The sequence below is a fragment of the Hyla sarda genome, chromosome 4, assembly GCF_029499605.1.
Source record: "Hyla sarda isolate aHylSar1 chromosome 4, aHylSar1.hap1, whole genome shotgun sequence".
Lineage (NCBI taxonomy): Eukaryota > Metazoa > Chordata > Amphibia > Anura > Hylidae > Hyla > Hyla sarda.
In genome coordinates, this window is record NC_079192.1 from 398997655 (window position 1) to 399014975 (window position 17321).

Sequence of the window (17321 nt, forward strand, 5' to 3'; positions counted from 1 at the left end):
CCGTAATGACGTGTACTATAAAACTATAATGTAAATTATCCCGCACGGTGAACGCCGTAAAAAAAAAAAACCCATAAAAAAGCACAAAATTCTCCAATTTTTGTACAAAAGGCAGTGTAGAAAAGATCAAAAGGTAGCATGTATTGCAAAAATGATAACAATAAAAAGTACAGTTCATCCCACAAAAAATAAGCCCTTACTCAATGGCGTCGGACGAAAAATAAAAAAGTTACGGCTGTTGGAAAATGAATGGCAGAAAAAGAATTTTGCTCAGAAAAGAAAAAAGAAGATAGAAAGCGATACAAAATGGGTATCTGTTACGCCGAGCGCTCCGGGTCCCCGCTCCTCCCCGGAGCGCTCGCTACACTTCCCTCACTGCAGCGCCCCGGTCGGTTCCACGGACCCGGGGCGCTGCGTTACCACCTCCGGCCGGGATGCGATTCGCGATGCGGGTAGCGCCCGCTCGCGATGCGCACCCCGGCTCCCGTACCTGACTCGCTCCCCGTCAGTTCTGTCCCGGCGCGCGCGGCCCCGCTCCCTAGGGCGCGCGCGCGCCGGGTCTTTGCGATTTAAAGGGCCACTGCACCGCTGATTGGTGCAGTGGTTCCAATTAGTGTTTACACCTGTGCACTTCCCTATATCACCTCACTTCCCCTTCACTCCCTCGCCGGATCTTGTTGCCCTAGTGCCAGTGAAAGCGTTCCTTGTGTGTTCCTTGCCTGTGATTCCAGACCTTCTGCTGTTGCCCCTGACTACGATCCTTGCTGCCTGCCCCGACCTTCTGCTACGTCCGACCTTGCTTCTGTCTACTCCCTTGTACCGCGCCTTTCTTCAGCAGCCAGAGAGGTTGAGCCGTTGCTAGGGGATACGACCTGGTCACTACCGCCGCAGCAAGACCATCCCGCTTTGCGGCGGGCTCTGGTGAAAACCAGTAGTGACTTAGAACCGATCCTCTAGCACGGTCCACGCCAATCCCTCTCTGGCACAGAGGATCCACCACCTGCCAGCCGGCATCGTGACAGTAGATCCGGCCATGGATCCCGCTGAAGTTCCTCTGCCAGTTGTCGCTGACCTCACCACGGTGGTCGCCCAGCAGTCACAACAGATTGCGCAACAAGGCCAACAGCTGTCTCAACTGACTGTTATGCTACAACAGTTACTACCACAGCTCCAGCAATCATCTCCTCCGCCAGCTCCTGTACCTCCTCCGCAGCGAGTGGCCGCTTCTGGAATACGACTATCCTTGCCGGATAAATTTGATGGGGACTCTAAGTTTTGCCGTGGCTTTCTTTCCCAATGTTCATTACACTTGGAGATGATGTCGGACCAGTTCCCCACCGAAAGGTCTAAAGTGGCTTTCGTAGTCAGCCTGCTGTCTGGAAAAGCCCTGGCTTGGGCCACACCGCTCTGGGACCGCAATGACCCCGTCACTGCCTCTGTACACTCCTTCTTCTTGGAAATTCGAAGTGTCTTTGAGGAACCTGCCCGAGCCTCTTCTGCTGAGACTGCCCTGTTGAACCTGGTCCAGGGTAATTCTTCCGTTGGCGAGTATGCCGTACAGTTCCGTACCCTTGCTTCAGAATTATCCTGGAATAATGAGGCACTCTGCGCGACCTTTAAAAAAGGCCTATCCAGCAACATTAAAGATGTTCTGGCCGCACGAGAAATCCCTGCTAACCTACATGAACTCATCCATCTTGCCACTCGCATTGACATGCGTTTTTCCGAACGGCGTCAGGAGCTCCGCCAGGATATGGACTCTGTTCGCACGAGGCGTTTCTTCTCCCCGGCTCCTCTCTCCTCTGGTCCCCTGCAACCTGTTCCTGTGCCTCCCGCCGTGGAGGCTATGCAGGTCGACCGGTCTCGCCTGACACCCCAAGAGAGGACACGACGCCGCATGGAGAATCTCTGCCTGTACTGTGCTAGTACCGAACACTTCCTGAGGGATTGTCCTATCCGTCCTCCCCGCCTGGAAAGACGTCCGCTGACTCCGCACAAAGGTGAGACAGTCCTTGATGTCTACTCTGCTTCTCCACGTCTTACTGTGCCTGTGCGGATGTCTGCCTCTGCCTTCTCCTTCTCTGCTGTGGCCTTCTTGGACTCTGGATCTGCAGGAAATTTTATCTTGGCCTCTCTCGTCAACAGGTTCAACATCCCGGTGACCAGTCTCGCCAGACCCCTCTACATTAATTGTGTAAACAATGAAAGATTGGACTGTACTATACGTTTCCGCACGGAGCCCCTTCTAATGTGCATCGGATCTCATCATGAGAGGATTGAACTGTTGGTCCTCCCCAATTGCACTTCTGAAATCCTTCTTGGACTTCCCTGGCTTCAACTCCATTCCCCAATCCTGGATTGGTCCACTGGGGAGATCAAGAGTTGGGGGCCCTCTTGTTCCAAGGACTGCTTAAAACCGGTTCCCAGTAAACCTTGCCGTGTCCCTGTGCTTCCTCATGTAACCGGTCTCCCTAAGGCCTATATGGACTTTGCGGACGTTTTTTGCAAAAAACAAGCTGAGACTCTACCTCCTCACAGGCCTTATGATTGTCCCATTGACCTCCTCCCGGGCACTACTCCACCCCGGGGCCGAATCTATCCTCTGTCCGTCCCAGAGACTCTTGCCATGTCTGAATACGTCCAAGAAAATTTAAAAAAGGGCTTTATCCGTAAATCCTCCTCTCCTGCCGGAGCCGGATTTTTCTTTGTGTCCAAAAAAGATGGCTCTCTACGTCCTTGCATTGACTACCGCGGTCTTAATAAAATCACGGTTAAGAACCGCTACCCCCTACCCCTCATCTCTGAACTCTTTGATCGTCTCCAAGGTGCCCATATTTTTACCAAACTGGACTTAAGAGGTGCTTATAATCTCATCCGCATCAGAGAGGGGGATGAATGGAAAACGGCATTTAACACCAGAGATGGACACTTTGAGTATCTGGTCATGCCCTTTGGTCTATGCAACGCCCCTGCCGTCTTCCAAGACTTTGTTAATGAAATTTTTCGTGATCTCCTATACTCCTGTGTTGTTGTATATCTGGACGATATCCTGATTTTTTCTGCCAATCTTGAAGAACACCGCCAGCATGTCCGTATGGTTCTTCAGAGACTTCGTGATAATCAACTCTATGCCAAAATAGAGAAATGTCTGTTTGAATGCCAATCTCTTCCTTTTCTAGGATACTTGGTCTCTGGCCAGGGACTACAAATGGACCCAGATAAACTCTCTGCCGTCTTAGATTGGCCACGCCCCTCCGGACTCCGTGCCATCCAACGTTTTTTGGGGTTCGCCAATTATTACAGGCAATTTATTCCACATTTTTCTACCATTGTGGCTCCTATTGTGGCTTTAACAAAAAAAAATGCCGATCCCAAGTCTTGGCCTCCTCAAGCGGAAGACGCCTTTAAACGACTCAAGTCTGCCTTTTCTTCGGCTCCCGTGCTCTCCAGACCTGACCCATCTAAACCCTTCCTATTGGAGGTTGATGCCTCCTCAGTGGGAGCTGGAGCTGTCCTTCTACAAAAAAACTCTTCCGGGCATGCTGTTACTTGTGGTTTTTTTTCCAGGACCTTCTCTCCGGCGGAGAGGAACTACTCCATCGGGGATCGAGAGCTTCTAGCCATTAAATTAGCACTTGAGGAATGGAGGCATCTGCTGGAGGGATCAAGATTTCCAGTTATTATTTACACCGATCACAAGAACCTCTCCTACCTCCAGTCTGCCCAACGGCTGAATCCTCGTCAGGCCAGGTGGTCTCTGTTCTTTGCCCGATTTAATTTTGAAATTCACTTTCGGCCTGCTGATAAGAACATTAGGGCCGATGCTCTCTCTCGTTCCTCAGATGCCTCTGAAATTGAACTCTCTCCTCAACACATCATTCCTCCTGACTGCCTGATTTCCACTTCTCCAGCCTCCATCAGGCAAACCCCTCCAGGAAAGACCTTTGTTTCTCCACGCCAACGCCTTGGGATCCTCAAATGGGGTCACTCCTCCCATCTCGCAGGTCATGCGGGCATTAAGAAATCTGTGCAACTCATCTCTCGCTTCTATTGGTGGCCGACTCTAGAGACTGATGTGGTGGACTTTGTGCGAGCCTGCACTATCTGTGCCCGGGATAAGACTCCTCGCCAGAAGCCCGCTGGTTTTCTTCATCCTCTACCTGTCCCCGAACAACCTTGGTCTCTGATTGGTATGGATTTTATTACTGACTTACCCCCATCCCATGGCAACACTGTTATTTGGGTGGTCGTTGATCGATTCTCCAAAATGGCACATTTCATCCCTCTTCCTGGTCTTCCTTCAGCGCCTCAGTTGGCTAAACAATTTTTTGTACACATTTTTCGTCTTCACGGGTTGCCTACACAGATCGTCTCGGATAGAGGCGTCCAATTTGTGTCTAAATTCTGGAGGGCTCTCTGTAAACAACTCAAGATTAAATTAAATTTTTCTTCTGCATACCATCCTCAATCCAATGGACAAGTAGAGAGAATTAACCAGATCTTGGGTGACTATTTACGACACTTTGTTTCCTCCCGCCAGGATGACTGGGCAGATCTTCTACCTTGGGCCGAATTCTCGTATAATTTCAGAATCTCTGAATCTTCCTCCAAATCTCCGTTTTTCGTGGTGTACGGCCGTCACCCTCTTCCCCCCCTCCCTACCCCCTTGCCCTCTGGTCTGCCCGCTGTGGATGAAATTTCTCGTGATCTTTCCACCATATGGAAAGAGACCCAAAATTCTCTCTTACAGGCTTCTTCTCGCATGAAGAGATTCGCAGATAAGAAAAGAAGAGCTCCTCCCATTTTTTCCCCTGGAGACAAGGTATGGCTCTCCGCTAAATATGTCCGTTTCCGTGTCCCGAGCTATAAGTTGGGACCACGCTATCTTGGTCCTTTTAAAGTTTTGTGTCAAATTAATCCTGTCTCTTACAAACTTCTTCTTCCTCCTTCTCTTCGTATCCCTAATGCCTTTCACGTCTCTCTTCTTAAACCTCTCATCCTCAACCGTTTTTCTCCTAAATCTGTTCCTCCCACTCCTGTTTCCGGCTCCTCGGACATCTTCTCTGTCAAAGAGATCTTAGCCTCAAAAAAGGTCAGAGGAAAAACTTTTTTTTTAGTGGATTGGGAGGGTTGTGGTCCAGAAGAGAGGTCCTGGGAACCTGAGGACAATATCCTGGACAAAAGTCTGATCCTCAGGTTCTCAGGCCCCAAGAAGAGGGGGAGACCCAAGGGGGGGGGTACTGTTACGCCGAGCGCTCCGGGTCCCCGCTCCTCCCCGGAGCGCTCGCTACACTTCCCTCACTGCAGCGCCCCGGTCGGTTCCACGGACCCGGGGCGCTGCGTTACCACCTCCGGCCGGGATGCGATTCGCGATGCGGGTAGCGCCCGCTCGCGATGCGCACCCCGGCTCCCGTACCTGACTCGCTCCCCGTCAGTTCTGTCCCGGCGCGCGCGGCCCCGCTCCCTAGGGCGCGCGCGCGCCGGGTCTTTGCGATTTAAAGGGCCACTGCACCGCTGATTGGTGCAGTGGTTCCAATTAGTGTTTACACCTGTGCACTTCCCTATATCACCTCACTTCCCCTTCACTCCCTCGCCGGATCTTGTTGCCCTAGTGCCAGTGAAAGCGTTCCTTGTGTGTTCCTTGCCTGTGATTCCAGACCTTCTGCTGTTGCCCCTGACTACGATCCTTGCTGCCTGCCCCGACCTTCTGCTACGTCCGACCTTGCTTCTGTCTACTCCCTTGTACCGCGCCTTTCTTCAGCAGCCAGAGAGGTTGAGCCGTTGCTAGGGGATACGACCTGGTCACTACCGCCGCAGCAAGACCATCCCGCTTTGCGGCGGGCTCTGGTGAAAACCAGTAGTGACTTAGAACCGATCCTCTAGCACGGTCCACGCCAATCCCTCTCTGGCACAGAGGATCCACCACCTGCCAGCCGGCATCGTGACAGTATCGCCATATAAAATGTACTGACCCACAGAATAAATGTAACATCACTTTTACCGCACAGTGTACACCATAAACAAAATTTTCCAGTTTTTCACAATATTTTGGAGTTTTTCACAAAAAATGCTGCATGTGTCAACAAAAATGCACCACAACAAAATGTACAATATGTCACACAAAAAAACAATCTCAGAATCGGTCCGCTCAGTAAAAGCCTTCTAAAGTTATTACCATTTAAAGAGACACAGGTACAGGAGATCCCGGGGGGACCCCCCTCGCGATCTGAAACTTATCCCCTATCCTTAGGATAGGGGATACGTTTTTCACCACTGGATATCTCCTTTAAAGGGGTACTCCGCCCCTAGACATCTTATCCCCTATCGAAAGGAAAGGGGATAAGATGTCAGGGATCTCAGCTGCAGCACCCACCTGTAACTGCTTCCGGCAGCGCTGGAGGCTCTCATCCTAACGTCTCACGACCACGGTGACGGGAGATCTTGACATCACGCCCCCTCCCATAGACTTGCATTGAGGGGCAGGGTGTGACGTCACACGGGGGGGCGGAGTCGTGATGTCACGATCTCCCGTCACCGTGGTTGGGAGCTGAAGCCTCCAGCGTTTCTGGTAGCCGCAACAAGTGAGTGCTGCAGCTGAGATCCCAGGGGTCCCCAGCGGCGTGACCCCCCGCGATCTGACATCTTATCCCCTATCCTTTGGATAGGGGATAAGATGTCTAGGGGCGGAGTACCCCTTTAAGGTAAAAAATGGGTCCATCCTTAAGGGGTTATCTTTCTGGCACCAGTTGATTAAAAAAATAATAATAATAATAATAATTTCCATTGGAGGACCCCTATGTGACACCGTTATATGAAATAACATTTGCTTTTTCTTCCTTATCTTTTGTTTACTGTTCATTATATACGTGCAGTTGGGGAATATGACAAGTGTGTGTGTGGATTTAAGTTATATATTTATATTGCTTTGTTTATATGATTCGGCTAAGCATTTATTCAATACTTATTTCTTTTATGCTTTTTACTTTCTTGCGTTTTTCATATGTTATCAAGCTGGCAAGATACATGACATTTATGCGTCGAGGCTTAAGACGTTCTTCCCACCACGCGTCAGCCGGCGGTTATACGGCTTTCGGCTATCATATACGCTATAAAGCAGTGGTCTTCAACCTGCGGACCTCCAGATGTTTCAAAACTACAACTCCGTTGGCTGTCCGGGCATGCTGGGAGTTGTAGTTTTGCAACATCTGGAGGCCCGCAGGTTGAAGACCACTGCTATAAAGTATATATTTGTTGTGGAATATCTAGTACAAGTCTACAGATATATTTCTCGAGATCTAGTTTATTCTCCACGTGATGTGTCGCCTATAGACATAATGGTCGTGCACTTATATTCTGGGATTACGTTTTATATCGTTAGTTATTTGTTGCACAAATTGGCGGTATTGTACATACCTGAATATATCTCTCGCAGGACTGTCTACTGAAAAATTCCATCTGTCCTCCCGTAATAGGTACGAATCATCTGATACAAGCAATATGCATATCTCATTATGGCTGTCACGCCCCCTCCCATAGACATGAATGGAGGGGGCGTGGCGTGACGTCATGTCCCCAGTCCCGGAAACCCGGAGGTTTCCGAAACTGGAGATTCAGCACCCGCATAGAATGCGGGTGCTACAGGGAGATCACGGGGGGTCTCAGCAGCGGGCCCCTATTGATCAGACATCTTATCCCCTATCCAGTCAGAAAACCAGATACGAGTCCTAAATGAGCCGACTGGAGTCAAACGGTGACTCTGGTCGGCTAATTAAAGTCAAAGGATTTCAGCGCCGGTCTGGCTGGGGTACGGGAGCGCACGGTTCTCCCCTCCCCCGGCCGTAGGCTGAAAACGTGGTGTGAACGCACCCTAACATATGAAAAACGCAAGAAAGTAAAAAGCATATAAGAAAAAAGTATTGAATAAATGCTTAGCCAAATCATATAAAGGTGGTGTCCCGGTACCATATGGTATACCGTACCTTGTATGGTGGTCTCCAAAGTCAGAGTTACTTCGTTCCGGTATTGTCCTCCTGGTGGGATAGCCCCTAGTCACCTCTTCCTTCTTCAATTTTGTGATGTTTGTATATGTATTAAATTGTGTATTTAATTGTGTATATAGTGTCGCAGGACCTTAAGTCATGTGACTAATGTTAATTCTCTTAGGGTATGTTGAAGGACCTTCCTAGGTCACGTGTGTGGTCACATGTCTAGACCATAATTCCTTGTAAAGTGAATGACAGATGGTATGGACCAATGAGCTCAAGGCCAGCCCCTGCCCATATAAGGGAGCTGCCAGCCAATCCTCGCTCTCTTGGGTTCCGGACTAGCAGAGAGTAGAGTTCCGTGCAACTTTCAAAGACAAGACCAGGCCGAAGCCTGATAATACTAAACCATGAGTTATAATACAACTCCCCGCTAAAGTCGGCGTGACTGCTGGACCTAAATTCAACCCCCTAAATCCAGCGGTGATCTTGTGATCAGACATCTTATCCCCAAAAGTTTTTGCCCGGAATACCCCTTTAAGTCGCACACGGTTAAGGATAAAGTACATTTTCTAAATATACTTAAGTTACATTTCTATAAGATGTGTCTCGTTGTCTGGAACTTTTCTAGAAAGCGAGAAGGACTGATACAGTGGAAAGATGTAATGTGATCTAAGAATCTAATAAACACCACCACAACTGTATAGATGACAATAGACATATTATGAGGGTTTTACGTTCCAACTAATGAGAGATTTGTCGGAAACCGACCTGTGGCGCTGATTTTAAAGAGTCTCTGTCGTGTGTTATGAGTTACAGGTATTCAGCGCGGCGCGCACAGCTCTTGCTCTCGACTGCTTGATTGACAGGCAGAGAGCGAAGCGCTTCGCAGAGCTGAGGTCCCACCTGCATTTCCGTACATTTGCCGCTGCAGGACCAGAGAAGAGGACTGCAAGCAGGACCTGAAGGAGGACACATGGTGGACGAACATTTAGGAGTTAATTTAAAGGAATACTGCAGCCTTAGACACTTAGACCCCCCGCGGTCTCTATAAGTTATATATTTATATTGCTTTGTTTATGTGGTAAGCTTGTGGGGGTATAGGGTATATGGGGTGTAGCTGTGCAGTGATGAAAGGGTGCTGGTTTAACCCTTAACTGTCGTGATGCCAGGGTGAGGGCTCATCTGTATAGACTTGTCCTATCGCCACCTGTCCCAAGAGCGATAGGGAGGAATAATAAATGAATGCCCACAACGGGAGGTTTCAGAAAACTCTCGGAACTTTTACTGCAGGTTTTATGCAGAATCAAACAGGAACAGTCTTTGTACAATCAGATTCTATTAGGATCCTGACAGTTGGTTGGGACCTTGTGAGTTTTAAGCTCAGGAGATTGAGATGCGCTGTTCCACTGGATTTAGGGGATTGAGTTTAGGTCCAGCAGTCACACGGACTTTAGCAGGGAGTTGTATTATATAACTCATGGTTTAGTATTTTCAGGCTTCGGCCCGGTCTTGTCTTTGAAAGTTGCACGGAACTCTACTCTCTGCTAGTCCGGAACCCAAGAGAGCGAGGATTGGCTGGCAGCTCCCTTATATGGGCAGGGGCTGGCGTTGAGCTCATTGGTCCATAACATCTGTCAGTCACTTTACACAAGGGATTATGGTCTAAACAGGTGACCACACACGTGACCTAGGAAGGTCCTTCAACATACCCTAAGAGAATTAACATTAGTCACATGACTTAAGGTCCTGCGACACTATATACACAATTAAATACACAATTTAATACATATACAAACATCACAAAATTGAAGAAGGAAGAGGTGACTAGGGGCTGTCCCACCAGGAGGACAATACCGGAACGAAGTAACTCTGACTTTGGAGACCACCATACAAGGTACGGTATACCATATGGTACCGGGACACCACCTTTATATGATTTGGCTAAGCATTTATTCAATACTTTTTTCTTATATGCTTTTTACTTTCTTGCGTTTTTCATATGTTAGGGTGCGTTCCCACCACGTTTTCAGCCTACGGCCGGGGGAGGGGAGAACCGTGCGCTCCCGTACCCCAGCCAGACCGGCGCTGAAATCCTTTGACTTTAATTAGCCGACCAGTGTCACCGTTTGACTCCAGTCGGCTCATTTAGGACTCGTATCTGGTTTTCTGACTGGACCTCCCATACCAGGACCCAGCATTGCTGCGGCTCTGTGCGGCTAATGCGCATGTCGTCGAACTCACTGCACTCCATACAGCACTATGAGAGAGGTGGGGATGCACGAACACTGCATCTCCCACTCTCTAATGGAGATACATGGAGGGGGTGTGTCTGCCACGGCCTCATTCTGAGGCTAACACGCCTCTGCGCGGCAGAGACGGGGCCCCGTACAGGAGAACGCGGGGGGTCCCAGCGTTCGAACCCTTAGGGGATAAGTATAGAAATAAAAAAACACAGGATGCGCTCCGTAGTGTGATACCTTCAGGTAAGACAATACCGCAAAATGTGAACTGCGTTTACCGAAGTGAGTTGTACTCTATCCAAGTACAACTATGGAATATAGCTTAGTAATGATGGGTCTCTGCAGCCACTCCACGCCAACAGGGTAATTTTAAAATAAAATGTCCTCCAACACCAGCAGAGTAAATCAAGCGCTGAGACCAGGATAAAAGTAAGGGAGATTTATTTTTATTTCCCACAATGCAAAGTGTTTCACGGAAGTTCCGCTTCTTCAGGCATGCCGAAACGCGTTGCATTGTGGGAAATAAATATCCCTTACTTTTATCCTGGTCTCAGCACTTGATTTACTCTGCTGGTGTTGGAGGGCATTTTATTTTATCATTAGGGGATACAGTGGGGATCAAAAGTTTGGGCACCCCAGGTAAAAAATGTTATTAATGTGCATAAAGAAGCCAAGGAAAGATGGAAAAATCTCCAAAAGGCATCAAATTACAGATTAGACATTCTTATAATATGTCAACAAAAGTTAGATTTTATTTCCATCATTTACACTTTTAAAATAACAGAAAACAAAAAAATGGCGTCTGTAAAAGTTTGGGCAGCCTGCAGAGTTAATATCTTGTACTGCCCCCTTTGGCAATCTTTCAATTCTTGTTTGAGGTATCTTTGCCCATTCTTCCTTACAAAAGTCTTCCAGTTCTTTGAGATTTCTGGGCTGTCTGTCACGCACTGCTCTTTTAAGGTCTATCCATAGATTTTCAATTATGTTGAGGTCAAGAGATTGTGAAGGCCATGGCAAAACCTTCAGTTTACGCCTCTTGATGTAATCCCCCGTGGATTTCGAGGTGTGTTTAGGATCATTATCCATTTGTAGAAGCTATCCTCTATTTAACTTCAACTTTTTCACAGATGGCACCAAGTTAGCATCCAAAATTTGCTGAAATTTTATTGAATCCATTTTTCCTTCTGCTCGTGAGATGTTCCCTGTGCCACTGGCTGCAATACAACCCCAAAGCATGATTGATCCACCCCCATACTTAACAGTTGGACAGAGGTTCTTTTCATTAAATTCTGTTCCTCTTCTTCTCCAAACGTACCTTTGCTCATTCCGGCCAAAAAGTTCAATTTTAACCTCATCGGTCCACAGAACTTGTTTCCAAAATGCATCAGGCTTGTCTATATGTTCATTTGCAAAGTTCAAACGCTGATTGTTGTGGTGAGGACGTAGAAGAGGTTTTCTTCTGATGACTCTTCCATGAAGACCATATTTGTACAAGTATCTCTTTATAGTGGAATAGTGTACCACAACTCCAGTGTCTGCCAGATCTTTCTCGAGGGATTGTGCAGTCAAACGTGGGTTTTGAATTGTTTTTCTCACAATCCTGCGAGCTGTTCTGTCTGATATTTTCTTGGTCTTCCAGATCTTGCTTTAACTTCCACTGTTCCTGATAACTGCCATTTCTTAATTACATTCCGAACAGAGGATATTGACATCTGAAAACATTTTGCTATCTTCTTATAGCCTTCTCCAGCTTTGTGAGTGTCAACTATTTTCAGCTTCAGATTTCTAGACAACTGCTTAAAAGAACCCATGGTGCTGATTGTTGGGACAAGGTCAGATGAGTCTGGGCATTTAAAACCTTTGAGATTGACATCACCTGGTCTTCCCAGATGATGATTGAGAACAATCCATGACACACCTGCAGGTCTCAGCTTTGCAAAGGGGGCAGTACAAGATATTAACTCTGCAGGGTGCCCAAACTTTTGCAGACACCATTTTTTAGTTTTCTGTTATTTTGAAAGTGTAAATGATGGAAATAAAATCTAACTTTTGTTGACATATTATAAGAATGTCTAATCTGTAATTTGATGCCTTTTGGAGATCTTTCCTTGGCTTTTTTATGCACATTAATAACATTTTTTACCTGGGGTGCCCAAACAAGTTAAAGGGGTACTCTGGTGGAAAACATTATTTATATTTATTTTTAATCAACTGGTGCCACAAAGTTAAAAAGATTTGTTAATTACTTCTGTTTAAGAATCTTAACCCTTCCAGTACTTATCAGCTGCTGTATGCTCCACAGGAAGTTCTTTTCTTTTTGAATTTCCTTTCTGTCTGTCCACAGTGCTCTCTGCTGACACCTCTGTCCATGTCAGGAACTGTCCAGAGTAGGAGAGGTTTCCTATGGGGAATTGTTCCTGCTCTGGACAGTTCCTGACATGGACAGAGGTGTCAGCAGAGAGCACTGTGATCAGACAGAAAGGAAATTCAAAAAGAAAAGAACTTTCTCTGGAGCATACAGCAGCTGATATGTACTGGAAGGATTAAGATTTTTTTTTTATATAGCAGTGATTTACAAATCTTTTTAACTTTCTAAAAATACCCCTTTAGTGACAGGTACACTTTAAATACCCTTTTAATGACAGGTACCCAATTGCTATGTTAGATCGGTGTCCGAGTTTTTTCCGCAGAATTGCCACATTGACTTCAAAGGGGGAGACAAAAATCTGCAATGATTTTGCAGGTGTAGCAGACTTTGTTGCGGATCTGAAGTATATTTAGTTTTCCACTGTGCATATAGGAGCAGGGATGCCTGTGTATCCCCCGACTCCCCGCTTCTGCACAGTACTGAATAGCGATGGACAGAGAACTGTATGCAGTGCCGCTCGCCACTAGACAGAAGGAGGAGGGAATATGCAGCAATTCCACACCAAAATCTTCAGTATTTTCAGGTTTTGCAGATTTTGCTACGAATATGCAGCAAAATCCGCAACTGCCGATTGAAAATACATTTACTTTTTTAACCTATAAAAGGTACTCTACACCGGACTCCCCGCTTCTGCACCATACTGCATGGCAATGGATTGAGAACTGTGTGCAGGGCCGGACTGGCCCACCGGGATACTGGGAAAATTCCCGGTAGGCCACTCACCCTGGGGCCGGCAGTGGCCGGCCTGTGCTCAGTCCCCGACCTGACCCGTTCTTATAAATCGGAGCGCGGTTGGGCCGCCCATGCACACTTGGGGGCCTGATACTAGTATCAGGAGCTTGTATGCAGCCAGGGCCGCCATTAGGGCGGTACAGCCATTACTCCACTAAGGGGCCCAGGCCCCCGCTGCACCCCCTGCAGATGCCGCAGCACAGAAGCAGGGGATCGCTGTATACACAGCGGTCTCCTGCTTCCATGGCCGGTCCAGGACACATTGAACTATAAGCGCGTCTGTATAGTTCAATGCGGCGCTGGGGCTCGGCTGATTGACAGAGCGAAGAGCCATTGGCTCCTCGCCCTGTGTGCATTACCGCTCACTACTTGACAGGAGGACGCAGCAGCAGGTCTGCACAAAAATTTTCAGCATTTCCACCACGTATTGTCGTAGCCTAAAATTACATTTTAAGATGTAAGCAAATAAATAGTCTATGAAAAAAATCCAATATATTGTGTTATGCCTAGTAAAAGGGCTAAATAGGCATTGAATACCTTTGTCATGCTCAACCCATTAGGTCGGTGTTTCTCAACCAGCGTGCCTCCAGCTGTTGCAAAACTACAACTCCCAGTTGTAGTTTTGCAACATTCGGAGTCACCCTAGTTTTCAGACCCTTCACTAGGTCCTGTACTAGGCACAAGCTATCTATTTATAGCCATAATAAACAAAAGAAAATAATAGTAATAGTAGAGAGCGAGGAAGAGGGGTCGTTTAGAAATGGAATTTTCGGGATGGAACATGCGCTGTACTGTGTTTGTATATCAATGACCGGGATCCTCTCAGGTCACCAGATTCAGGCGCGTGAAGAAACATTCTCACAAAACCCAAGTAGGTGAGCAAATGGCTACACGAAAACGTTGAGAGGTTGTCTACCCGGAGACAATGAACTGAATCTGAAGGTTGAGTACCGGTTAATGCGTTCACTATGGAGAAGAGGGCGAGTAATGGGGCAGAATTACTGGTCGGAAAAGAGAAGGCATCAAGTGGAACTCGTATAATTGTGCGTCGATGGAGGACAAGGAAAATACAGCAGGGAACAAGTAAAAAGAATGTAAAAGAGCAACACAACAGAGGTATGCCTAACGTCAATTTTTCGGTGGATTGCTGCTTGGTTCACCAATAGGTATAGAAAGCCTAAATCCTGGGAAAAAAAAGCGTGGAAATTCACCCAAGATTTCCTCCTGCTAATGAGAAAAGTGTTCCTGCTGGGGAAAAGTGCAGGAACTCCATTCCCATGGGCTCCTGCAGGACTTGAGCCCAGGCTACATGTCATGGAGGCATTTAAAGGGGTATTCCAGGAAAAAAATATGTTTTTTTTTGTTTTTTATATCAACTGGCTCCAGAAAGTTAAACAGATTTGTAAATTATTTCTATTAAAAAATCTTCATCCTTTCAGTACTTATGAGCTTCTGAAGTTGAGTTGTTCTTTTCTTTCTAAGTGCTCTCTGATGACACGTGTCTCGGGAACCTCCCAGTTTCGAAGCAAATCCCCATAGCAAACCTCTTCTACTCTGTGCAGTTCCCGAGACAAGCAGAGATGTCAGCAGAGAGCACTGTTGCCAGACAAAAATCTTAATCCTTTCAATAATTATCAGCTGCTGAAGTTGAGTGGTTGTTGTTTTCTGTCTGGCAATAGTGCTCTCTGCCGACACCTCTGCCTGTCTCGGGAACTGCACAGAGTAGAAGAGGTTTGCTATGGGGATTTGCTTCTACTCTGGACGGTTCCCGAGACACGTGTCCTCAGAGAGCACTTAGACAGAAAAGAACAACTCAACTTCAGCAGCTCATAAGTACTGAAGGGATTAAGATTATTTTAATAGAAGTAATTTACAAATCTGTTTAACTTTCTGGAGCCAGTTGATATATAAAAAAAAAAAAAAAGTTTTTTCCTGGATAACCCCTTTAAGGCTTTTTATCGGTGAAAATCTATGGGCTGAGGCCATAGAGCCGTGAACATTACAATGAAAACTCGACTTTTTCCCCACTTACAGTATAAGACTTTGTACTGTATTCTTTCAACTTAAAACGGCCTCAGATTACAATATTTTCAGTCTTTTCTGGTCCATTGTAACTTGAACCCAGACTCAACATACAATGTACAGACAGTCCAGATCTGTGAGACATGTCAATGGCTGGAAGAACTGACCAATCAGAATGGGCATTCACTGGTAAAACCCCTGTATTACTGAAGTGCATGCACTGACTGGTGTCTGGTAGCGCCCTCTACAGTACAGGGAGGTATTACATGTTCTGTACTCTTTACCTATATTACTGAAGTACATGCACTGACTGGTGTCTGGTAGCGCCCCCTACAGTACAGGGAGATATTACATGTTCTGTACTCTTTACCTGTACCAGGGTTAGCTGCTCCTTTGGACACCAGGTAGGGGCGGCTCCATGTTACTTTTTTAGGACATTGTGTACTGTACAGGATTACTTAAATATGTAAGGATTTGCTTTATCTGTATTGGTTATCTACTTATTTTTCTTTAAAGCGTATCCATCAGATCCAACAAAAAAAGGTTTTTTAATATATCATTCAGTACCTACTCCTGACCATGTACATCTAATTTTTATGTGTCTAGCACCTTTTTTTATTTTTTTATTACACTTTTAATTTAGCTCACTAGTCTGAATTCCTCTCAAAGGGAGGGGGCGTGGCCTCACTGTGAAGGTCTCCGCCCCCTCCCTCAGTATGCTGTCTGCTCACATCTCCCCTAGCATTAGCAAAACTACAACTCCCAAATTGTCCTCACTGACAGTATCAGGACACAAGCTGACAGTGGGAGGATTTTTCCCTGCGTTCACAGCTGTCAATCAAGGAAGTGTGTCCATGACATAGGATATGACTCATGGACACAGCAGGACTAGTATGTGTCCAAGCAGGCAGGGGGACTGGCTTCCTCTGTATGAAATACTGAATTTCAAAATTTTCTAATGAAAGCAGTTGCAAAACCTATTGGTTATACATGCTTTACAACATATCAAAAGTTTTTGTATCTGACAGTGCCCATTTCATTCTCACTTTTTCCTATTTTTGGGTGACATTTTGGGGGCTTCAGAACCAATTACCAGGTTTCCTTAGAGTTCTGGTCTCAACATACAATGGTTTCAACATACAATGGTCGTCCTGGAACCAATTAATATTGTAACTTAAGGGATCGCTGTACATGTTTACCGTTGTTCTGTATTGTTATGTCATGTTTGTATTGTGTTACTTTTGTGCCCCCAGAGTCTGTGCACCTATGCTGCAGTTGTGTAAGGCTTGCCGCATGCAACAGTGGCACCATACCCTCTGAGAAGCTGGCATGAAACAAGGCTTGCAGGTGGAGTTGTCAAGTCAGCAAGGGTTAAAAGAGAGAACCCTGGTACAAAGATTTTTATTAAAGTTTTTCAAATATTTTTTTTCTCGTTCAAAGATTTTAATAAAGTTTCAAAAACTTTAATAAAATCTTTCAACAGGAAACACAACTAGGCACAATGTTCAGTGACGCAACGGTAATAGCAACGTTAGTCTCAGGATAATGTTGACGTGACACAAACCCTCAAACAAAAAGTGCTCAAAAGTAGGATTTTAGGCGCTGTTGAAAGAGACTAAAGAGGTGCATGTGGTGACAGAAGGAGACCTGCCCCGAAAATATATGGGGAGGAGGCCTGTGCCTAAGCCAAGGAGGAAGTTGGTGGTGTGAGGGAAGTGTGTAATGTAGAGCCTGAGAGAAGAAGAAAAAAGAAACAAGTCTACCATGTGCCTGGATGATGGATCAATACATTGCATGAGTACCCTGCTCCTGTAAGTGGAACTGTGATGTCCCAGTATGGGATATAGTCCTGTACAGTACTTAGGCCCTGTAAGGTTGAGTCCCTCTGTGTCCTAGGGACCCTCCTGCAGCGTC

At 46.5% G+C, this 17321-nt stretch overlaps 1 protein-coding gene across 5 annotated transcripts in view; it reads right to left on the reverse strand.

The window, feature by feature from the left end:
• RFX4 (regulatory factor X4) overlaps positions 1–17321 on the reverse strand; it is an 84747-nt gene that overhangs the window by 43765 nt on the left and 23661 nt on the right. Inside the window, exon 1 of one of the 5 annotated variants that reach the window (XM_056517309.1) lies at positions 7980–8106. The exons of the other annotated variants lie outside the window; for them this stretch is intronic. The gene's annotated coding sequence lies outside the window, so the exon portion shown is untranslated. Of the gene's footprint in view, positions 1–7979; positions 8107–17321 lie in introns of those variants that run through there. 5 annotated transcript variants of the gene reach the window in all.